This window comes from Solea solea, chromosome 12 (assembly GCF_958295425.1).
Source record: "Solea solea chromosome 12, fSolSol10.1, whole genome shotgun sequence".
NCBI lineage: Eukaryota > Metazoa > Chordata > Actinopteri > Pleuronectiformes > Soleidae > Solea > Solea solea.
The window spans coordinates 3344781-3370511 of record NC_081145.1 but is presented as its reverse complement, the minus strand read 5'-3'; the positions used below and the strand labels follow the sequence as shown (position 1 = coordinate 3370511).

The window sequence follows — 25731 nt, the reverse complement described above, 5'->3', positions numbered from 1 at the left end:
GTAGCAAAAAACCCCGGAGAAAGGTAGGAGAAAATCCTCGACACCTTCCAGGATTATGATTGACAGCTGTGGCTGGTGCAGAAAGCCCTGAGCCAAGCTTCGTCACATAACGCATGCCCGACATGTCCATGTCCATCTGGGGTTCTGCTCTTCAAACCACAGCAACCACCCGCCCCCCCCCCCTCCATCCTTCCTCTCTGCCGGCAGAGAAACCAAGGGACAAAAGGAGGAACAGGGTGTTAGGACGGGCCTTGGAGGGCTCGGATGGAAGCATCCAAAGCCAGCTGGTCTGGCTTTGAGGTAAATCAATGGTCAGATTGAAACAAAGGCAGCAGAAAGAAGAAGGAGAAGAAGAACAAGAGGAAGAGTTGCAGACAGAACAGGAACAAGGAGACAAAGAAAGTAAATGTGAGCAGGAGGAGACGAAAACAGCAGCAACAAACAGGTGAGACGCAGGTGTCACACATGGTCTTTACCCACTCAGTGCAACGGAAATGTGATGACAATTAATATTTACACCCTATGTTCATACATCGTTTGTGTGATTCCGTAGACTTGAAATGATCTGATGAATGAATGAATTAATTAATTAATTTCTGTTTCACAGTTATCCTGAATTATATTAAAATGAAACTATTTTTTTTGTATTGTGAGCATTACTGAACGCAAGTCTCTAAATTACATTACATTTGACCATATACTGTATATCACAGAATAGCTTTCAACAGGCTTAAGTGTTAAATAAGTGCGATCTATACTCTAACACTTGGACAATAGTACAATCCTGGCTCTTTTAAATATATATAAATAAATATAATATATATAAAAATAAATATATATATATATATATGGAGTCAGAAACAAATGTCTTAAGCATTACATACACATGTATATGTACGATTAACTTTCAGTCACATCATAGCATTAAAATCATTTCACTGACATAAAATCATATTTGCATGGTCAACAACAAAGCCAGTGGTTTAATTTTAAATGTTCTAAATATTTTTTATTATTTTAATAAATGTCAATTGTTCTGTTTAAAGCACAGCGAGAGAGGCAGAGTTTTCACAAGCACACTTCCATTACTGGACATTTACATGCGCGTAACTAGGACTACGGCTGTGACATCCATTTCTGACGTTATTAGAGCTGGTGTTGGGAACAACATCTCTGCTGTAAAAGCACCTCTGGGTGCCATGCACATGCAAACTGAGCCACCCACATAATAAAGGAAATTAATTTGGCATAACAGTATAATAACTATAAAAAAAAATTATAGGTACGACTGAAAATGTGCCGCTATATTCTCAATGAAAACATGCCAAAACTCACATTTGGTAATTGGAAAAACAACAGGCTTATAAAATTCTAAATGTTCCCAACTAAGGAATAAACTCTATGTGATGTGATGTAGCTGTGTGTGTGTGTGTGTGTGTGCGTGTGTGTGTGTGTGTGACAGAGAAAAGCAGATGGGGTTACAATAAATCAAGCATCACTGTTGTTATGGTGAGAACAATAACAGTGCCCTTTTGGTTTTTAGTATTTACTCTGCCTGTTTGTTTGTGTCTTTGTGAGTGGGAATGTTGCACACATCATCTGAACGTGAAGTTAGCTGCAGCCTACGATGAGAAAAAGTCATCACTTGACTGTATTTCTGCCTCTCTGCTTTGTTAAAAGCCCAGCAGGTGCAATTCCTGTGTCCTTTATTGTCCTTTTGCGCTGTAAAGCAAAACAGCACCGAGGCTCAAGTGAACGGCGGGAAGAGAGAAACCACATGACCTCATGTGGCCATGATGACCGACCTCATTTAACCTGATCTGGTGCATGGCTCTGAGCCAAGTGCAGGGTAATACAGTACTGTAGTCCAAACCAAAGTGAACTAGACTCAACTTCAAACAGTTCCACTGTTATTGCACTTTGTTGTTGATGATGACGCCATTACTGTGGCCATTTAAACTTGTGTTTTCCGCATTGTGGTTATTACTGCAGGAAAGTGTATTGTATGGGCATTAAAAGTCATTAAGGACAGTCGTGAATACTTGGCCTGGAGCCCTGAGCAATCAGGAGGGATGAGGAAGGCTAGACTCAACCTGGTCCTCTGGGACTGGGACTAAGTGGTGAAAAAGATAGCACAATACACAAGGGAGCAGAGTATACTAGACTAATACAAATGACTTAGACACGGCAGCAGCAATACTTTCCTTCATTAGAGAGCATGCGGTGTAATGAAACAGGATGTCATTGGGAGAGGATGCCTAAATGATCACGCATTGTTTTACTACTCAACCTGGGCAATGTTGCCATTAAATCACTGATACAAAGCACTACATCATATTAATGAGGTCATTTTACATTTTATAGGTAAAATCTTAATCTGCTGTAACTACAGCTTTGCAATAAATGAAGAGGAATAAAATATTTCTCCCTGACATGAGGCATAAAGTGGCCAATAATGAATAACTCTTAAGTGTTAACTATATGCACCTGAGAACTTATGGTGTGCTCCATTTGTAGTCAGAACATTAACCGCGACATGGGATTCGAAGATGCAATCATACAAACATGGCTACGTTTACCTTTAATAATACTCCTAACATGTCCAACGTTGTTATCTTCTGGTATACAGTGTTTTTCTTCCAACTTCTCAAGTGGAACGTGGTGAACTCAGGGGTGACGTCACTCCCAGTTCCGAGTTCTGATGTTCATGGAATTAATGCAGCATTATCAACACAGGGGGATGTTCAGCATGGACAAAATGTTGCTTTAAAGGGAAATGGTGGTGTGTTGAACACACACTATTGTTGCTACACTGCCTTTTCTATACTACAGAAACCATAAAGCACATCAACACATATATCATTTCCACTGAACATGTTCCCGGTTTTAAATCTTCCTTCATTCCTTCATTGTTATTGCAATGGACAATGAAATGAAGAGTCCCAGTGGTCCACATACTACATGACTCACACATAGTAGACACAATGTAGAGGCACAAGTAATAAACTAGAGAAAGCACTGGGAGAGTGCAATCCTCAGCCAAGGATGCTCAGTTTCCCATGTCTGTACATTCTCCTATCCAGCATTTATTTATTTATTTATTTATTTATTGTTAATAATCCTGAATCTACATCAGTGTCCAAGTCAACACCATAATCTAATCATTTCTGCCTCCATCCCCAGCAAATGTCATCAAGTTACTTTTTGAGCCCTCATTGGTGTTCATAATAAAACAAATGTACATCTTAAAGCAGATGACTTGATGTTCTTAGGTATATTACACACGGTAACAGAAACATGGTGATCTTCTTCATAGTAGTGGGGGCACAGGTGGGGGTTAGTGTTTTGTCAGAATATAAAGTAGCAGAAGTATCTGTGTGTGCAGAATCTGGCGAGATTACGATGTTGAGTTTAGCATTCAACTAAAAAAGAGCCCTGATATTTCTGCCTTTGAAATCAACACAGAAAGCTTCACTCTCACAAAGCTCTATCAAGGACACTCACTTTCCCACAGTCACTCACCAAAATCCAATCATTTCTTCTTAGGGCCGTAAACTACATCCCCACTAAGTCAAATTGTGTCCTTTACTTTTGAAGTAATTGTGTTCACAAACAGACAAACAAGGACAAAAACATAAACTCTGTTTCCTTTGACTCAGTGTTTATTCTCACCATAGCACTTTTACTGCTGGTCCCCCTTAGGTGCCTAACCCAAGCCTTACCTTAATGCCTAACCTTAAACATAATCTAACCACAAGTCACATGTTCATCCTTCTGCGTTCTGCCTCATTAGGACCAGTTTGGGTCTCCACGAGGACTATAATATAAACACTGTCTCTTTATTTGATACTGTTGCTTGACAGAGGAATATCGTTTAGATGCTTTATCGATCACTGAAGTGAATATTTGGAGACTCTCAGTGTTTCTGATTAAGGCCACGTCATCCAAAAATTGCACACATCCATTTTCTGATATGTTCTTCACACACACACTCTCACTGATTGAACATAATGAGCTTATTTGTCCATGCTTTTAATTGTCCTTGACAAGTACAATGTTCAGTTGAACTGGAGGAGGAAGAAAACATGACAGAAACATGACAAAAGCTACAAAAAACCCCCTGTATGTTCCTCTTGTAACCAGTGCCTCATTTGCATTCATCATTGACCTCATCGTGCCCCCCCCCCCCCCCCCCCCCGTTATGACTCCACGCCTCTCTTAGGGAGAGCAATCCCCAGTTTGGCAACCGCTGCCATAACCCATCTGGAATAAAGGTAGCTGAGAGTCGACTGGTCTTTATAAGCCGCTATAAGAGCACAGGGAAGATCCCATGTGCTTCTGGATTCTTGGAGAGGAGCTTCTATGGATTCATTCATGGAGTCATTTATGCAGTAATGTCAAATGTAAGCTGTATCAAACACTGTTTAAGGAACAGAGAGACTTCCAAAATCTGTCATCATTTACTGCGTTAATACAGCCTGTGGGATGTGTGCACAAAAGTCAAATGTCAAATCAACAAAAGGTTACGCTTAAAAAAACATCCGTCTGAAACTGCTTTCCATAAATGTCTTATTCATTTCCTTGGCAGCTGTGACAGCACATTATGCTGATAGTTCAGTAAAATGATCAACACAGCATCAGAAGTACTGGAATATGCTTCTACAGTATATGCATGTAAAGTACAGTAGATGTGGACATCACACAGACACAAACAACCATTCCCTCTCATATTCACACCAATGGTCAATTTAGAGAGTCCACTTAACCTACTCTGCATGTTTTTGTGGGAGGAAACTGGAGTACCCCGAGAGAACCCTTCATGCACAGGGAGAACAAAAAGCCCATGGTAGAACTGGAATCCTAACTGGTGACCTTCTTGCTGTGTGGCGACAATGTTAGCCACTGTATCACCATGTGACCTGTCTAAAGCAGTTGTATGCTACTCATTGGCTGTCTGCATATCCACAGATCCAGACAGGATTCACAATCATCACTGTCCATTCAAAGGAAAGGGAGAAAGGAGAGTCCGTCAAGTATAAGCAGCAGTCCTAAACAAAGGCATCTAAAGCATCTAATAATCATGTGATAAGATCATATTGTTAACCACCTGTATAAAAAAATTAAATAAAGTAAAAAAAACAACTGAAATTAAATAAAATAATGAAAAAAAGAAAGAATAAAGTGAATATATATAATATATGTTATACACTGTGAGTATTTCACACAGTTACTTTAAATCACATGCAACATGCCCCTGGATAATATTATGTTAATAATATTTGTGCAATTCACATCCATGTCTGATGCGTGAGGGAAGACACTTCTGTATTTTGGTTACTAGGAGGAGCAGCCATCTTTTTTCACTATTAATAATGGCTGAAGTTAGTGCTCCATGTGACCATGTGTATTTAGAAATGCAAGGAACGTCTGTCTGTTGCTCGCATACATACATGTGAAGTCTGCCATCTCTGATTGCCTTGTTTTGATTTGAACTTCAATTGAAAAACACCAAAATTAAAACAGTAGACACAGTAAGACGTAAACCAGTTTAATGGTTTTGGTTTTAAAAAACAACAACATTGCACTAAACATGCAGTCTTCAAATAATAAGACTAGAATACCAAATATCTTTTTTTGGTGGTTACTGTTAGTGCCACTTATTGTGTTGCTTGATGTGATGTTTCTTTTACAGCAGCATCAATAATAACTGTGCTGTTCTCTTCTATCCCACCTGCCTCAGTCAGACCTGAGTCCAGCGGGACAGTGAGCTCAGTCAGTGTGCTGCACACCTCTGATCCTGCACATGGACACACGTGACGGACTCATATGGACAAGTCCAAGCAGGTCCCGCCCTCCTCCTGTGATTGGCCACGCGAGGGACGCTGCAGCCTCTCATTGGCTCGCGGAGGCGTCCTGTCAAAGCCGAATTCCATTGCTGTTGTCTTAGCGATATGACGTCAAACGTGTCTAATGTGATGAGGCTGAGCAGAGCAGAAATTGGGAAAGTAGTGGCCCGAAACTCTGGAGCGAGCCAGGAAGAAAACACGAAACACTTAACAACATAATAATGACGTCATTCAAGTGAAGTTAGTTGTACTTTTACGCTACGCCATCGTTAGTGTGAGTTAAAGCAAAGTTGTTCCTGATTTTAAACACAAAGAACGGTATTTATTGGCAAATAAAAACGAGTTGAAGAGCAACACATGATGGACTGGGAGTGAAAAGGGACTTTACCAAGTGTGCTTTGCCTCAGAGTGTGTGTGTGTGTGTGTGTGTGTGTGGGAGTGTGCTGGAGAGAGAGAGAGAGAGACACACAGAGAGAGGGAGAGAGAGAGATCGTCAGATGAGGGGGAGGAGCCTCAGTGACAAGAGGAAGACTGGTCTTCACCCTGAGTTTGTCAGCTCCCCCTAAAATAGCAGTGAGCGTGTAAATGCGAACTGAAATTACGTTTATCCAGCGGAGCCACCGATATAGACTGTCTATATACAGCCACTGACTTGGGAGTAAAGGTGAGTAACGGAAATAGAAACAATGTTGCGTGGAGTGAGTGAGTGAGTGAGTGTAAGTGTGTGTGTGTGTGCGTGTGTGTGTGTGTGTGTGTGGAGTGGCAGCGCCACTGACTGTAGAGGAGAAAAGCGCGAGAGACAGAGAGACAGACAGAGAGAGATGTGAAGACATGAATGTATTTCTCTTAAGATAAGAGAAAACTAACGCAGTGTCATTTCAAACGATCCGCCCGCTGCTGCTGCTGTGGTGTGTGTTGTCCGACTGCACGTGCACGTCAGCCTGGTTTTGTCATTGGAATAACTTTTTAGGATCATTATGAACATTATGAGTTAGTGAAACACTGATGCGTTTTTGCTGCCGTCAACATGTGAACACAAAAGTCACCGGGATCGAAAGTGTGAACCCGCGTACTTTGTCAAACAGGGAAAATAGTAATCACTGTGTTTGTAATAACACAGTTGAGCTGCTGCTGCTGCTGCTGCAACAACAGCTACACACACCGGCAGCGTCGTGTTCCAAGCAAATTGCATGTTTGCACGTCCCCCAAAAAACATGTCATCCGTATAGATGTTAATGCCACAGTTACAGTACATACAGTATATATATATGTGTGATTGTTATTATATATTATATATATATGACAGTCTGCCAGTTAGAGCCGGGCGAAAAGTGGGAGCTCACGTAACACGATTAAAAAGTTAACAATCTGTCAGTATCAATAATTATCGCGATAAAATGTGAGATCACAAAAGACTTAGTTTTGCCTCTGAATGAAAGTTAAATACAAGGGTTTGTTGTTTTTCTGTCCATACTGAACACAATACAACACACACACGTATATACATATATACATACATATATATGTATATATGTATATACATATATACATACATATATATGTATGTATATATGTACATACATATATGTATATATATATATACATATATATGTACATACCTACTGTCACCAGTCCTTATATCTAGTAATTATTATCAGTTTATTGTCAGTTAACCAACATGTGCCACATATTTTTGGGCACAGTTGTCCGTTTTTTTTGGTCATGTTTTCAAATCAAGATCACATTTTAAACAACACAATTAGCCTCAACTCAAATTGTTGTCCTACTTTGGATTGAAATTAAATATATGCTGTAAAGAGTTCTTACCTTGGAGTTCTCACCATTGCATTAATGTATATGCTATATGTGTTAATCTTTTGTGTAATTTTGTAAAACTACTACACAGTAAATATTAATTATGGAAGCTTCACTTCAGCTGGACACGCTACTCTCTCTCTCTCTCTCTCTCTCTCTCTCTCTCTATATATACATATATATATATAATTTTGTAAATCAAATCATGGTCGCAATGTATGTCAGAAAAATGGCAATTAGTGATTTTACCCAAATCGTTTGGGCCCTAGTAGGTGGTGCCAAATTTAAAGATGATTTAAAGAAGGGTGAGAAGTCGCGACCTGATGATGTAAATAATAGCTGTTGATAATCATCGCTTGATCTTTGTGTTCCTCTTGCTGCGTCCGTCATTATTTGTCATCATATATGCTTCTCCCACTAAGTAGAGGAATGTTGTGGTTTCATCATCGCTCCACACGTTCCTCCTCTCGTCTGCTTTTTCTACCATTTCCAGTGAAAATGTCATTTCTAAACACTGTCTGAAGCGATTTTCCAACCTATCCACCTCCCTCAAGTGTAAAAACATTGTGTTTACATTTAGATTTTTAATGGAATCCCACCTTGTGTCTTTGATACATTTACCACAGAGTAAACTCACTTGAAGACCTTATTTGTATTATTTAAAGTGAGTCAGATAGAGCATTGCATTTAAAATGCTGTGCAGTACTTGGTTGAATCTCTTGGTCTCCCGTGACCTTAACCCTCTGGTCATGTCACAGTGAGCAATGTCCAACAGTAACATGATCCTCTCAAATCTATCTGTCATTAATATTGTTTCAAAGCTGCAGCTGTGGAGTTGATGCCAGTATGAATTGAGTCTTTGGAATCCTTCTGGTGGTCTGACATGTTGGAACATGTAAAGTGCTTTTTGTGTTATTGTATAGTTTAAATCCAACAAATTCATATCAGCATCCTTGTTGAGCACTTCTTTGACTGCAACAATAAGCATGAAACAACTCTGTGTAGACGCCCTATAGTGATGTGGTTGTTGAGCCAATGACAGATTTTATTGTTAGAATAATAGCTTCAGGGACTGGACCTGTTTCAGCAGCATCAAAGCGCACTTGCATTTTCTTTCCACTGTCCATTTGATGTTGCTGCTCTTCTGTCGGCATGTACATTACATTACCAGCTGTTTGCAAGTGATTTCTAAAGCAATGCATAAAGCGCCCTCCAATCTGCACTCATTAGTTTCTGTGCAGCCATGGGCCATGGCAGTAATGGACCTCATGATCCACGTCACGTGAGCTCTTATATCTAATGTGTGGATGACGTGAACATCATCTCAACACATTTATGTTGTATGAGTGTAAGGCATGGACGTGATGTATGCGAGGACACAGATAATGTCGTGGTCGTCGTCGTTCTTATGCATGCATTTGAACCTCACACAACCCCACATGCTTTATCTTTGCTTAGAGGTCGACTGACAGTGGATATGTTAAGGCAGATGGAATAATGATAGTTGAAAAAGCTTATTGTTGATTAACAGGCCGGCCCCCAACCTGGGAAGGGTACTAAGTGGGCAAACATGGGTGTGGCCACTGGATGAACCCGATTGGGACCAATATCATCAGCCCAAATATGACCCTAATGTTGGCTGGGATGTTTTTATCAGTGATTGCACTGATAAAAAATACAATTAAATTAAAAGAATTAAGTACTGTTAAGTTAGTACTGTATCTTTAACCACAAGGTGGCAGTAGCAACAATCATTTGTCTGCACGCATAAGTATTGAAATGTACGAGGTTGCCTGATTGCATCTTGTAGCTCTGCGTTACGCCTAGCTAGCTACTAGCTCTCATTCGCTGGACGTTGTTTTTTGTTTGTGTCTTGAAACAGTCGTTCATCTTCAGGAGAAAATGACATGTACAAACATTTTCACCCAATGAGGCGTTAAAATGAGCAAAAATAGCCATTATTTGTGCTAGTTTTGCTAGTAGCGACTATGCCTGTAGAGCCTATGGGAGCATAGTCGTGATCCAGGGTCCACCGACACTGATAGGCTGTAAAATGTCCAGTCAATTAATAAAATTAATAATTCAGAGCTGATTAATTTACTGAAATGACCTCTACCTCTTACACAAACATAGAGGGAGCAGATATAATAGATTTTATTATAATAATTAAAGTTTTACCCTGTATCTTTCATCAAGGGCAGCTTGGTTTTCTAATGTAAGCCGGATGATATTTCACAACAACTATGACTGTGTTTCAAAATATTTTAGCCTTGTTACATATTGTGTTTTTGCATGTGTGCAGAAGTGCATGTGAGCGTCTTTTGCAGAAGTTCTCAGTGGAGGGGGAGAGATGAGAGGTGGTGATGGTGTGAGGAATGGGCAGCTGCAGCATCTTTTTACTGCACTCCTCATCCCACTTCAGTATCAGTGCCTCAGCTTCTCCTTCCAGGAGAAATGTGGAGTGTGTGGGCGAGTTGGATCTGCAATTAACGCTGGTTGTCAGAAAGAGAATGCTGGCTTTCACACGATGCCTCTGAATCACTGAGTGAAAGTCTCCTCTCCTCCACTCTTCTCCTCCCAGGACATTTTTTTTTTCAAGGAGGACAAAACACCAGAAAGCTGAAAGCCAAGGATGTATTGAATGAAAAATAAGCGATAGAAGCTGAACCTTCTTGATCCTATAAAGGGGGATAGTGTTTCTTTGACTGTTTGGTAAGCTGAGATGTTCTTTTTTTTGCTGCAAATTTGGCTTTTATATTGGATTACAGTTGTTTTACAACCGGTTTATGTCTTTCTTTCTTTTTTTTTTACATGGTTGTGAATCCATTTTTAACTGTTTTTGCATTATTTGCTGGATTTTAATGTGCAGCACTGAAGTGACATTTAAACAAGGCCAGCTGCTGTTTGTAGTGAACATTTGGCAAGTGAGTTTCAAGTGCAGTTGAGTGTTGTGGAAAATCATTAGTACATATTAATACAGAGTTGTGGTTGATTCCGTTAATGAAACCGGTTTTAATTAGCTGCAGATATTAGAAAATTTGCTTAAGTTCACAGAAACAATTAACCACATGCAGTGAAATGTTGACTCTCTTGTTCTCCTTCTATCTATTCTCTCTGTACATAATTAGTTTTAACTTTAGATACATTTTAGTAGTGTGTGTAACACTGGAATTTGGTGTTAGGTTCAGCGCTCTGTGACCAACAAAAGCACCTTAGTAACATGATTCATTGTTTATTGGTGCATCAATATGAAGATTCCAGCGTTCTCCTGTGAGACCTGGAGGTTGGATGCAGAATCTTGAGCCTGGCAGATAATGTTTTAGACCACAGTAAACTGTAGACTGTCTCCTGCTGACTGAAGAGAAAAGCCCTGGCTCGTTGTTTGGTAAAGAAATGAGCATTATTTCATTATGGGAATTTCATCATTTTTAATATTGAGCTATAAGCCTTTAAAAGTCAAAGTTTGATTTCAAGTGAAGCCACATTTCTTTCCCTTCTGTGTCTGGTTAATAGTAAATAGTTCACGTTAGCTGCAAACACAGAGTGTAAGGACATCACGGTAAGAAAATCCCAGGTTCAGTTGACCCTTGTCTGTGCGGCGGTGGTGGTGTTTCTCATATTCCACAGGATGTGAGATGATTGTGGTTCATTAGCCTGGGCATGAACAAGCCTTGGGTTTCAAAGCGTGTTCATATGCTGATCAACATATATTTGTTTTCAATTTATGCAATTTATGATATTATATCTCTATGGTGACAACATATGGTCTTTGATTTAAATACATTTCTGAAATGCACTAAATATTAGGATTCATTGTTGTTTAAATAAGACATGGAATCAACAAAATCATATTTATATAAAAAAACAACACTTACTTGTTTGGTAAGCTGAGATGTTCAGCTTACTTGTGTTATAGTGACATTTGACCATATTTATAGGCAATTTCCTTGTTTCTAATGTACATCAATATCATTCATTTCATTTAAAGAAGCCATCATCTGAAATGAATAGGTAACAACTGTATTTTAAACATCTCAAAATAAAAGTCCAGTGAAACAACGTGTGTGCAGCTTCATATATATGTATATATATATATATATATACATATCTATGTACATATATGTATATGTATATATATGTAGATATGTATGTATATATATATGTATGTATGTATATATATATATATGTATATATATATATATATATATACTGTATATATAAATCATCATCATCTGCTGTGGCGACCTAAAAAGAGGGAGAAGCTGAATGCAACAATATATTGAAAATAGTATTTATAAGCCATATGGCCCCGTCTTAGTCTTTAAGTTTTAAAAACAATAACTCTACATGTCATGAAAGCATATTTCACCTTGACTTAACAAACAGTCCATGCTGAGAATCTCTAGTATGGTTCGGGCCCTCTATCTAAACTCGATGTCAGTACAGAAGGAGAATATATCGCTGGCTGAGGCAACGTTTGTACAGCGAGGCCGCTAACAGTGACCTTTCAACTGTCCTGCCCTTGACTGAGACCTGTGGTGGTAAGCCACCCTGTTTGGCTCACTCAGCACATGTGCTGCTGAGCAGGGCAGAGCAGCTTAAGTCGCACTGTCTCTTCCTGTCTCCCCTGCTCTTCCAAACAAGCAGGGACTGGAGGTCTGTTCACCTCTGCCACCTGGACCACACAGGAGAAACAGCAGGTGAAGATCCCCAAGCAGAGCCACACTACAAATCTGCTGTTAATCTGCTTTCACCACTATGATCACAGGCCGTGTTTCAGGACTCGTCCTTACGCCTCGCTGCCATGTGCCATGACACATGGCAGCTTCAGTTCAATATTCACATTGGTATAGATTATAAACATGATAGAGCATTACCACAATCATTAAAAAGTCATTAAAATATTAATGACTATATCTTATAATTGAAGAGAAGTTAAAGATTTAAATGACTAGTTCTGAAACCATTAACAGTCAAACATCCTGCGTAACATATATCCTTAATTGCAGCCATTGCAATTTGTTAATTGCGTTTTTTTTTTTTTTCAATTAGTGATTTTAATTTGAAAACAAGCCCTACTGAATAAGGTAAGATAAGATAATCCTGTATTAGTCCCACAGCGGGGAAGTTTACATTTTAACAGCAGCAAAGACAGTCAGGGTAAAGGTAATAAATAATAAACATGCATTTTCCCCCTGTAGAAAAATATTAACAATTCACATTATAAACAATACAATAGAATATACAGTATAGACATGACTTGAATCAAAATATACACAGCAGTTGTATTATATGATGTCAATACTGTATATTCTGTTGTATAAAAAAAGCAGCTTATTATGACCCATATTTTTATTCAATTGTTCAATTCAATTGACTTATGGTTAGTTGTAGTGATGAGAGCAGATCAGGAAGACGGGTGACACCGCACATACAGCACTAAAGTCTGTGTTAAAAGGAGGTTGGAGGAGATGGATGGGTCAATGAAAAACAGGGCTTGGATTCCAGAGACCATTTTGAACCACATGTGTGCTGATGCATTTCCACCTCGCCATAACAAACAATTGCAAAAATGTCATTTTTCCCACTGTGAAACAAATAGTCTGTGCTAAGTATTCATTTAGTTATTGGATTCATTTTTATCATATATTTTTTGATGGTGAATCCAGGGATTTTGACCAGTATCAGACCAAATCTCATACTCATAGTTATACCGGTATATTTTAGAAAGAGATATGTTGTTGAGACAATATCGCCATATCGGTATATTAGTGTTCTCCCACCCTTGCTACGCATCACAACAGACATTTGAATGAAAGCGTGGCGGACACGGTGCAGGTGGAGAGTGAGCAATTGGTGGCTAAGAAAAAGAATAATGGCACTGTTATTTTCCTAAATAAAATGTGTACTTGTGTAATTTTTCTTAACCATCTTCGTTACTCATTAATACAAAATAAAAGTTGAGCTGGTGACGTAATGTCTGTTTGTTGTCGCTAGTTTTTAGCGGCACCAGCTGTTAGCCGCAGATTTCGTCTCCAAGTGGACTTAAAACACATCAGGGGCTCGTTGTTTACCGTGTCCGACACCGAGGCTCTGGTCTCCGGGTTTCTGGTCTCCTGTCTCCGGGTTTCTGTTGTACACGCCGGACGTCGGGTTTCAGCTGAGCGGCCAACCGGTGAGCTAGCGAGCTAAACCGTTTTTTTTCAAAATATCGTTATAATATTGCATATCGCCATTCGAGCAAAAAATATCGCGATATCAGTGATATAAGTCCAACCCATGACCACTCCCAAACATGCACAAGGTTGTTTTTGTGTTCTAATGCGTGAACACCAACTTCTCCAAATGCCCCAACAAATCATCTCAAATGTTTGAAGTTGTATATTCATACTAAGTGTGTGTTGTAGCTTACGATACTAAAACACACTTTAAAGTACTAAAGAGGACCTCACTAGTCTGTCAGCCAGTGACCATCCAACATCGTCAGTCATAGTATTCAGTCAATACTTTTACAACAAATCATCCTTACTGAGCAGAATAAGAGCGTGTGTGTGGTTGTGGACGGTGGACTGTGGAAGCATGTGGTGGAGCAAAGGTGATGACTTTGTGAGGTTGAGTCATTTAGCACCTTCTTAACATGTCACCTCGTCCCTCTTCGGCTTTCTGGAGTGCAAGAGAAACCACAGGATCACACTGTGCATCATCTCAGAAGTGAGTGGGCCACGGTGAAGAACATGTAAACCAAACATGAGTCTGCTGTGGTTTAGTTAGTCATTGTTTTTTTCAGCCTTGTTTTCTTATTGTTCGCTACGTGTCACAAACACCGGAGCTGTAATAACAGTGAGTGACTAAATCGTCACATGTAGTAAAACTGTGATATTAAGTAGAATTGTGCATAAAGACAAAAAAAGATAAGTTAAGAAAGACATCTCTTTGCTGACTTGCATTTTTAACTGAATTTCAATGAGACATACATAAATCAAAGGAATATATTATAATCTAATTTACTAGATCAAAAGATCTCCTTTGATTGCTAATATACCCCAGTGAATTCAGTTCCTGGTGCTGTATTGTAGATCTTCCTCTGCCTTCACTGGAGATTTCAACTCCCCTGCTTTGTTTAGACAAACAATTGAGTTGTGTGCAAAGTAAACTTCCTTGTAGCCGTGTGGTAAACTCTGTGTAACGAGCCTCTTTACCGTGTTGTTCTTTATCTCCAGTTAATCCACACTCACATTATGTTTCCCAAGATCACAAAGAAACAGAGTCAATGCAAACAGTAGTTGGTGTTGTAGTTGCTGGAAGGAAGCTACTGGAGCTGCTCTTTTGCCCCCTGAGCTGCCGGAAGGAGGCCGGGTCTGCAATATCCTTGTTTTTCCATCTGTCTTGATAGACTCTACGAACCAGGACAGTTGGGGGGGGGGGGCTGAGCCGCTGAGCCGCCCTCTCCTCTCCTCTGCCGTCTTGCTGTCGTCTTCCTCTCTGCTGTCGGGCCTTTACTCGAGTGTAGCGCCTCATGCATGTTTTCCTTTTTTTGTTAAAACTTGACTTGACTGTATTAGAAGACTGGGATACAGTTCGTCATGCTCGCTTCATGAATGTCTGAATGTCCTTGTCCACAAGCCATGAGATCGTCTTCACACATTCCCTCTTTATGCCAAGGACACACCGTGTTGGGCAGTTAATGACCGTCCATAGCCCTCGTTGGGAGCGGCGTGTGCAGCACTGTTGGTCCTTGTCGGCATCGACAGGCTGTACAGTGAATTTAGCATGTCAAATCAAATAATACTGCATGTATGGACCTCACTCACTCATTTTCTGTGGTCACGGGGGGGAACTGGAGCCAATCCCAGCTGACATTGGGCAAAAGGTGGGGGTCACACCCTGGGCAGGTCGCCAGTCCATCGCAGGATAAACACACATTCACTTGCACTCAGACCTACGTAGGTCCATTTAGAGTGTCCCTTTAACCTCTGTATGTTTCTGGAGGAAGCTGGACACACACACACACACGAACCGGGATTCAAACCTGTGACCTTTTTGCTGTCCAGCAACAGTGCTAGTCATTACCATGTGGCCCCTCCTTCTTCTTTTCCAAGTCTCTTATTTCATTTGGACATTTGGACACGATTACAACCACGATGTGGTCATCTGGATCAATCGTCTGTGTGGTGACTGAGTGATGTTTATGCTTCACCGCCAAATATTTTTTTCACTTTCCTTTTTTTTTAAGATAAATGCAGTACTGCCACCTGCTGGTTAGGAAAGCCATTTTTTCTCATGCAGGTGCAGAATGTTGTAGACGATGTGGTGTGTGCCATGTTTGTGGCTGTGGCGGCGGGTCCTGGATCTGACTCTTCATTCATACACACATTTCTTAACGGCAGTTTGTAAAGTCTTGCATTTGCAGTCCGTAGTTCCCAGTCTGCCGTCGTGTGACTGGGACTGAGAGTGAGGTGTTGGCGTCTGCCTCCGCCTCCATGTCAGTTTCCCTCTATGTGCTGTGGCCTGCAAATCTAGGTGGAAATGGTGGACTTTATTTAAGCAGTGACTTGTTACCAGTCTGTGTTGATTTTGTTTCCGTCCTCCGATCAACCTCTGTCGCTGTTCCAACTGCCATGGGTCTTCAGAACATATATGGGGGTGGGGCTGGGGCTGGGGGGGTGGCATCCTTCATCAGCCCATCGGCCCTGGGACTGAGGACCAGAGGCTATCAGCAAACAGTTTGATTCCTGGAGAGGTGAGCTGCAGCTGGGACTGTGGGGGTCTCTGTCTCTCTCCCCTTCTCTCTCACTGTCTGCCTCGTTCTCTCTTTCTCCCTCCATCACAGTGTTTGCACACAGTGTTCATGTGACAGCTCGCACACATCATCTGATTTGGGAAAAACTGTGGGTTAACTGCATAAATGGCCCTTAGATAATATGCTCAGTGAATGCTCCTCATTGAATTGAATAGATTTTTTAGACTGAGACACGAGAGAGAAGAATGCTCCTCTGGTCTTTCACATTGAAGTCTCTTAACCTGGCTGATACTATAAGGAAATATTCAGCGATGTGCATTTCTGGCCCGTGTGACCCATCACTCACAGAGCAGAATCAGGCTGTCACTTCAAAATGAAATCTGTCTCCTAGTGTGTTACAGAAACACAATAATGTAAAAACCCCATGACAACACATTCCTCAGAGCCAGATTTGATACGTTTTCCTGCCACTTCCTGTCATAATGTATTGTCAGAGGAGGAAAAGCAGCTGCGTTATTTGAAATGTTTACATGAAAAGAGTCATGCTTGAATCACACGGCCTGTAAGCAATCATTCAAAGATTCATTCTACAGCCTGAAATTATAAGGAAAAAAATAAATAAAAAAATCAAAGCTACTTTAGCTATCCCCCTTTCACTGTTATTATGACTCATGGCCATCTTCACTGTTCACATTGCATAAACCTTTTATGTAATGGAACACTGTGGGAAAGAGGCATTGAGTTGAAGATAAAATGGGAAGAGAAAAATCAAATATTTATTCTGAGCTTTTACATTTTTCCCAATAAAAGCAGATATTCAGTCATCCTAAACAATATAGAGTACACATACAGTATATGTAGGAAAATAATGTTTTTTTTAGTGAAATCTGTCTTGTGATCATCTAACACTGGGGGAGAGCTGAATATCTAAAATCTCAGTGTCTTAATCCGAATCCTCTGTGTGTTTTTTTTATATAAAGATTTGTTGAGTGCAGGAGAATGCACTACTGCTGAGACACATTATGCGTGACGTCCTTAATACACTTACTCTGTGGATTCCCCCCCGGAGCAAGATCTTGGTTCATCTTTGCTGTTTACCATTTCTGAATTGTGGTCTTTTCAACATCAAAAGACTGCCATGGTACTTAACACAACTCGCAGGGTCCCTAGGAGGGTAATGGTGGTGGTGGTGGGGAGGGGGGCACTGCCGCTCCCTGTGGTGTTGGCATTATTATTATTATTCTCTCGTGAGAAGTCCATCTAATGATGGACAAGCATGCAAATGGACACATGCCATTGTGCCATATTAGACCACAGCGCCACACCAGCGTATAATGCTATGCAAATGTGTAAACCTCTAGCACCATGCATGCATTTGTTTGTTTTTGTGTGTGCGTGAGTAAGAACAGTTACATGTACAGTGTGTTAAATTTACATGACGTGGGTCATTGAAAATGCTTGAATTTTGTGCTCAAGAGAAGTTAAGTTGATATTTAGGTAAACGTCTCCTGCTGCCGCCTCCCGGTGGTCGGCCTCCATAGAGCTGACCCGGCTCCTGATATAAATATAGAAGGTTCTTTCTGTGTCGTGAAAAAAACAATTCATACAATCTGATGATTATGCACTTATATACAAATACAACATAAATAAATATAATTATTTTATCTTAAATTTCTACCAATTTAAAAAAAAAAAAAGAAGGAAGTCATTTTTATACACTGGACATACACAAATACAATGTTCTAGCAAAAAAGCATTGTAGATTAAGGATGAGCATGCTGTAATAACAAGGGTGTTATCTCCAACACAAAGCAGCAGCTAATGAGATGCATTCAAAGATCCTTGTAAATGTAATTACTTCTGCAGGATCTACAGCATGTTGTACTTAGGAGGGCAGCTTCAAGATGCATTCAACAAACCTCATAAATTTGATCACTTCTACAAACACAAACCTTGAGGTCCACTGACTAAATGGTGCACCACAAATTAGGTCATCATTGGTGTATATATTTATATATATATATATATATATATATATATATATATATATATATATATATACTATATATGTACATATATAGTATATAGTATATATATATATATATATATTTATATTATTTTTTTGATAAAGATAAAAAAAATTAAATAAAAGTCACTCTAATTTCATCACATGTAACTTCATCAGTTGTAGCGACGTGTGACACAGGAAGTGCTCATCCATAAAGAGTCCTGAACACTGATGTCGTGCCATGTCAAGACAGTGACTTGTTAAAGTGAGTGTCATACTGTCATAAGGAATGCTTGTGATGGAGGGCTTTTGCTGTGAGACACAGTTTGTTCAACCAACAGTGTTGATATGAAGCGAGTCGTTATTCATTAGTCTGTCAGTTAGATTTTCACACGCGCGCACACACACACACACAGCATGACATGCTGCAGATTGTGTATGATTAGACATTATTGTATTTGTGATGGTGAAGAGTTTAACCTCAGACGTTTCTCAAGTCACAGTGATGAATAATCTGATGAGAAGCACAGTTGACTAAAATGGGTGAAGCTTCCCCTTTTTACTATCACATCCACTGTTTGTCACCAGAGCTATTACATATGGCTACTACTATAAGAACAAAAAACAAAAAAAACAATTTATGCATTCCAGAATATCTTTTTAACAACACTTCCTGCTCTACAGGCACGATCCTCAAAGACTCTCATGTCATATTCCTTCACTCTTCTTCACACTTTCATGACTAGTTGTAGGGGCACACATAGCACAAAAAGATTACATCTTTGCCATTTTTAGATAATCTGTATCGTCTGAATTTTATTTAATTATTATTATTATTATTATTATTATTCTAATATATAACTATTATTACATTTAGTCAAATGCAAATGTCTGTTTTGAAGACCTGTATAGGAAATAAATATTTAATATAAGTGCACTGCAGACCATAGTTGTAGTATGTATTTAAGCTCATTCAAGTTTAGCAAGAATTGAATTTGAATGATTTGTTATCATTAAAAACAGATTTTCAGATACAGGAACAGCCAAAATGTATATATTGGCTGCATAAGTATTAACATTGTCATCTTCCATATTGACGAATCTCAACATCAACAAAATGCCACATTGTTCTCATTGACTCTCCACAGCTGACCGTCAAATAAAGACTTTGAAGTGTCTTTGGAAAGAAGCTGAGCTCTGTGACCGATACCTAATGTCAGTAGATGGAGGTACAGTACACAGTGGCACCGGTAGGACACCATAAGAACGTATGTATTTTTTCTGCTGGTAAACTCAGTCAATCTGAATGAGCGATAATTCATCACTTTACCGTCGCGTGCGGGAAGTTTTCTTTGTTCATGAAAGTTTGACTCAAATATTCATCAAGGGATTTACCTTGAGGAGGAGAGCGGCTTTTCGACATGAAATGGATATAACTGCGAGGAGAGGGTCATCTCTTTATCCTTGAGAAACTGAGAATCCATTCATTGGCTGGGCTTGAAAACCTGACTGACGCAAATGGATCATTGGGAATAGAAGTGTCCCAGCAGTAATTATGTTACAACGCCACTGCCGCACACTACCACAGAGGTGGGATGGGATGGGATGGGATGGGCGCGATGTGCTTCTCTTAGTCTTATTTCCTTTTTATCTTTCCACATAGTTAACACCATCATATTGTCTTTTCTTTCCTGCTCTTACTTCTTTACTGTTGTTTTTGGTTTTCTCTGGAAAGTTTCTAACCGACATTGGTTCCGTGAATGTCTCGTCCCAGTGTTGAAGAGACTAAATTAAGGACAAAGTTGGTTCCTCGTCATGTCACCTATTTGTCACTGTTGTCTTCCTGGCCTCTAGATCCCTCACTGCCTGTGCCTTGAAGCCAAAGCAAAAAAGTGCCTGTTTCCTTTTTTTTGCCCCATGCTATGCGGGACTCTGTGGCACTAAGTCAGTTAAAAAAGAGACATGAAATTAATGTAATGTCAATGGCGGTTTCTCATGAAACCCCAAGGCACTAAGTCAAAGTCACCTTGCATAGTCCTCTCATCCCCTGACAGCAGAGTGAGAGTGAGATGGAGGATGTCTGTCTGGTAATGCTGTCAGCATGTGATGATGTCCTTTGGTTATTGGTTGTTACTGTATATCCACTAGAATGGATCCATGTCTAGTATTTGTCTGCGGAACAACATCATTTCCATCTGTTTGGTTGTAAAGTGAAACGTTCTCTCGGTGAGAACAGGCTCATCCTGTGGGGTTTTCTTTTCCTTTTCGTGTCATTTTGGAGGTGATAAGTAGCTTTATGTCTCTTGGTCCCTGTCTTACACACAGTCCCCCTGCACAAGCAAGGTGCTAGCAGCATGTAGGATTGTTTGAACTTGCATTGATCCAATGTGGGATTACAGCTGGGTCATTGGAGGTTTGGAGTGAGCCACCAGTCGTCAGAGCAGATTAACTATTTGCCGTCTGCCATTTTAGTCCAGACTCTCTCTCACCCCTTGGCATTCATTTTCTAACGCTTTATCCTCCACATGAGGGGTGTGGTGGTGCGGGGGGGTGTGGGCTTGAAGCAATCCCATCTAACATCGGGGGAAAGGTGAGACAGGTAACTAGTCCATCACACGGTCAACATACAGAGGCCAACATTCATTTTTACGGCCAATTAAGAGAGTCCAGTTCACTTAATCTGCAGATTTTTGGACTGTGGGAGGAAACTGAACTGTAGCACCCAGAGACAAACACGGGGACAAACAAGGGCCCTCGGTTGAACCCGGATCCAAACCGGTGACCTTCTTGCAGTGTGAGGCACGCACCTAATTGACTGAGCTCTGTATAAAATAAATCTATGTAGTTCTCCAGTTTGAAAAGTGGAGCCCAGGAAGTAGGGCAGACGTAGCAATGAGTTGCCACCAGGGGGCAGCTTCACTGGTTGCAAAAAGACATGTGTTTGAATGGAAATCTACTTGTCACTTTAATTATATAATCAGTTAACATTTTCCTCAGGAGTTAATCAGGTCTTCTTCAACTGAGCATGGTGTCAATTTTGTAAATTATGTTCCCATGATTCCCTGGAGGAAACTAGACCGTAGAGCACACCACATGAGAGAACACCATGCCAGTGTCACCTTGTACCATCCAGTAGGCGCCTGGTTGCATGTGATGCCTCTGAACTTAGTGCCAGTGAAAGTGCAAATCCAGAAGTTCATTTGTAGAATTTATGGTTGACACTGATTTCATACGTATAGGAAACATATCGCTCAGTGTAATAAAACCATATATGAACATGTTGTTTTCCACCAAGAGAACTTCAGGCTCAAATGACCTAGGTCAATAGTTTTTCAATAGCAACCCTCCCATTTATTTGGGCTTGGGACCGGAACTAGGAATACACTGGCTGGGGTCATCATTAACAGTGGGGATTGATTACCTTGCACAGGGGTAACCCTACAGTATATATATATACATATATATATATATTATGGAGTATATATATATATATATATATATATTGGAGTGTCCTGTAGAGTTCTCTTTGTGCAAACATCCATACGTTTGATTTCCCCTCGAGACCCTACATGTACTCCCATAAGAATCATTTTTGACTGAATATCTTGTATTATAGTAATGTCGCCCACAGCCATACTTCTCAGAGGAAGGGAGGTGCTGCAGAAAGTCTATGATTTACACACTGCTCCATTTCTCTCCTTTTTCACTTTTTTGTGTGCATGCCCTTGTGATAGCACTTATTAATTATATCTCATTAGTTGCCTTGGAAACTGAGGTGAGAGAGTGTATAACATGAGTTAGAAAGAAAGGAAGAAAGCAAGAAAGAAACTAAGAAAGAAAGAGAAAAGGGGTTGGGGGGCTTTGAAAAGGGACAGTGGAAAAAAAGTGGCTGTTGAGGGATCAGCCGCGTGTCAGATTAGCATCAGGAGACATTAACACTTGTGATGCTGCCGGGGCCACAATCCTGCCTTTCACTGCTGGAGAAGGAGATAAGCGCACTCTCACAAAGGGAAGAGGGAAAGAGCATGAGAGGGTTGGCTTGACTCCACTCCCCTCAGGCCAGCAGCTCTGTTCACAGGTACAGCACCTCCTGATGAAAGCAAGAACAAAGAGGTGAATGTTCATTTCCTACCGCGCTGGTGTCGAGGCTCAACAAATGGCTCAAAGTGTGGATTTTAGGCTGCCTCGCATCATGTCTCTGTGTCATAACCCAGCAACTGTGCTGACATGTTGGGTTTGATACACTCAAGAACATCGTGGATTATTTGACAGAATAAGTGCACATGATATTTGTGTGTGTGTGTGTGTGTGTGAGGCAGCTGCATCCTTTCAAATTGTCATAATGGTGTTGTTTTGATGTACAGTATATTAACTGGTGCTGTGTGCGAGCTGTGATTCATTCTTATGTAACCGGTGGAGTGTTTGAACAACAAGGAAAGGTCTCTGCCTACTAATTGTAAAGTGAGTGGTTGAAAGCAGCATGTCCAGCCTGTGTAATGATCCTTCCTGTAAACATGATAAGCACACAGAGCCAAGCTGAGAGAGAGATGAGCCTCTGTTGTTGTTTAGTCTCAGACTTTTACAGTCAGGATGGAAGGATCATAGGGGAAGGGTGTCCCCTAGGTGGTTCCCTCCCTCCCTCCCTCCCTCTCTTCCTCCTCGACTCCCTCTCACTCCCCCACAGAGGGCATGTAGAAGGGTCCTGAATAACAGGAAGTGGAGGGGCAGGAAGTTGAGTCTTGTCTGCCCATGGCCTGTGGTAGGATACTGAGGCCAACACTGCCTCGCACAGGAAACACAACTGTCACGGCTCTGCTCGAGACTCTGGCTTCTGTCCATCACCTTCAAAGAAGTGAAGGCAGGCGCGCCTCATATTGAGTGCTTCTTTAAGTCAAAATGTTCAATATTTTAGATTATATTATTATATTTAGACAAATTAAAATGATTTAGCTCAAGTAGCTTCATATATATATGTACAGTATATATCTATCTATCTATATATATATATACATATTTATATATAGATAGATATATAAACCACACACAGATATATAATGCTGGCCTCATTTTGTGTTCATTACGGAAACCCCTGCAACATGAATTTATTCTGTGTACATTTATATTACCTTTTATATAGGACAACAGTTGAGGGAGTAATGCGTCAACTTTGTCGTGGAGTAAACACAGCCTGCGTCGGAGCGGAGAGGGAGGAGGACATGCTGGATCCAGTAATTACACAGGGAATTGAGCATGTTTTATTGATTGTGAAAAGGCCAGGGCTGTCACCAAGTCTCCCATTGTCTCTGTGGTCGTTCTGAGACGACGAGGAGGAGGAGGAGGAGGATGAGCAGCCTCCCCGTCCATCGCCCAGTCTTGCACCTCGTCATGGAGGATCAGTGAGCCTGTGTTACACTTACATACATAGATGTATATATATATACATCTATGTTCCACAGTAAGGAATAGACGTGTCACACTGACTTTCTGTCAAAGTGATGTGCTTGTTCCTGTGGCGACACATTCTTCACACATCGACGTATGTGTTACAAGTGTTTGATAAGAAAGTGCGAGTCAGCGTGGACCAGGTGTACGTGTACGTGCTGCACAGCATGACGCAATATTACGCGATAATGTGGAATATTGTGACAATGACACACATAAGTTGTGATAAATGAACAAATACTTTTGTGTCAGATGTTAATGTAATTCTGCTTTGGTCGTGCTGCTACCATAGAAAGAGAATGTAGATACTTTAGAAAGACGCGGTTTTATTGCAAAAAAACCCTGAACATCTTAATGTGCCCTTACATTTTCAATATTGTGCAGCTCTATTGTTTTTGGTCTTTTTTGAAGCGTTTGTCATGAGGCCAGTTGTACAATGTGGCTCTTTGTATGTGCAAACATACTTGATCAACTGAACGATGCATCAACATAGCCAGAGGAGTATCTGTTTATGGTGTTTATCATGTGCTCCCTCTGTGTGTGTGTGTGTGTGTGTGTGTGTGTGTGTCAGACACAGAAATGTGCAGGGAAAGCATGACAATTACAAAAAAGAGACTGTACATGATGTCATGTGACCATATCTGTGAACACTTTATTGTGACTCTCTACTAGTCATCAGCAGGTATTCAGTATCATGTCAACAGATAATCCCTTGACACGTCTTTCTCTTTATCTGCTGTTCTGAGCTGGTTTTCACTGTAATCCGATGGTCAGATGCTAGTGTAGTTTCACCTACTCATAGTCTGCTGATTGTCTAGAATGTTTACCTGACAATAAACATAATATCATAACATATTATAACTAACAATTGATCATACTTGTGATCATATGTTGACATGAACTTTCAAGTGACAAACTTGTCGGACGTAGATTATTGGCAATGCTGACACAATCTATAATACAATTTATATATATATATATATGTATATATATATATATATATATACATATATATATAAATTGTGAGCAATATGGCTTATAAATAATATCTGAATATTATGAGGCTGTATCCTGATATATGAGATATAAAGCTGCTCACAGGTTGTTTCTCTGAGCTCAGGAAAAGTTTTCTTTTGCGATGTTTGTGCTTCTCAAAGAGTGAGAGTGACATCACACTGTAAAGACACTCTAAAATAAAACATCGGCTCTTTGTGAACACTTATTACTTTTCATTTCAAATAATACCTGCTTTATTTATTTGGATATTTACGTGTGGTGCCTTTAAATATGGTCAAATTCTGCTACAATACAAACAAGCGTAAAATAAAACGTTTTCAGAATATAATGTTGTCAATTCCATGTATTTTTAAAATGTCTACATATATATATATTATAATTAATAATAATATCATTTATAATATTTATCAGATTGAATGTTTTCACTATAATAAATATCATATTTATCAATGCAACAGCCAAAATCTGATCTCTTCTTTTGAGAATAAAAGTTTAGATCGGTGAATTTCCCACTGTAACACAACATCACAATATAAGTATGATGTGACATCATCAACCACACTATTCAAGTATAATAATCACTCTGAATACAAGCTGGATGATGAGTTGGTGTTGATTGTATTCTGAAGAGTGTCTCAACTTTGTCATTTTGTACCTAAGCCCTGCTACAGTCTATTCCGCCTGTAGACTGAGACAGTGGTGCTGACAGGATAGAGTGGGCACATGCACACATACGCACATACGCACGTATATGCTCGTCTGATGTGCTGTTTCCTTTAAACTCAGACAAGCTCCTCCAAACTCAAACAGGTACACACATGTCTTAGATAATGTAAAGTAGTGGATTGAGATGAAGAGAACAG

At 40.0% G+C, this 25731-nt stretch overlaps 1 protein-coding gene across 6 annotated transcripts in view; it reads left to right on the top strand.

Annotated features, from left to right (window-relative positions):
* The first annotated feature begins 216 nt into the window (after positions 1 to 216).
* mef2aa (myocyte enhancer factor 2aa) overlaps positions 217 to 25731 on the top strand; it is an 80177-nt gene continuing 54662 nt past the window's right edge. For 3 of the 6 annotated variants that reach the window (XM_058644792.1, XM_058644791.1, XM_058644787.1), the window contains exon 1: positions 6342 to 6510. The gene's annotated coding sequence lies outside the window, so the exon portion shown is untranslated. Of the gene's footprint in view, positions 446 to 6340; positions 6511 to 10160; positions 10374 to 25731 lie in introns of those variants that run through there. The other 3 variants (XM_058644789.1, XM_058644788.1, XM_058644790.1) reach the window with 3 other exon arrangements.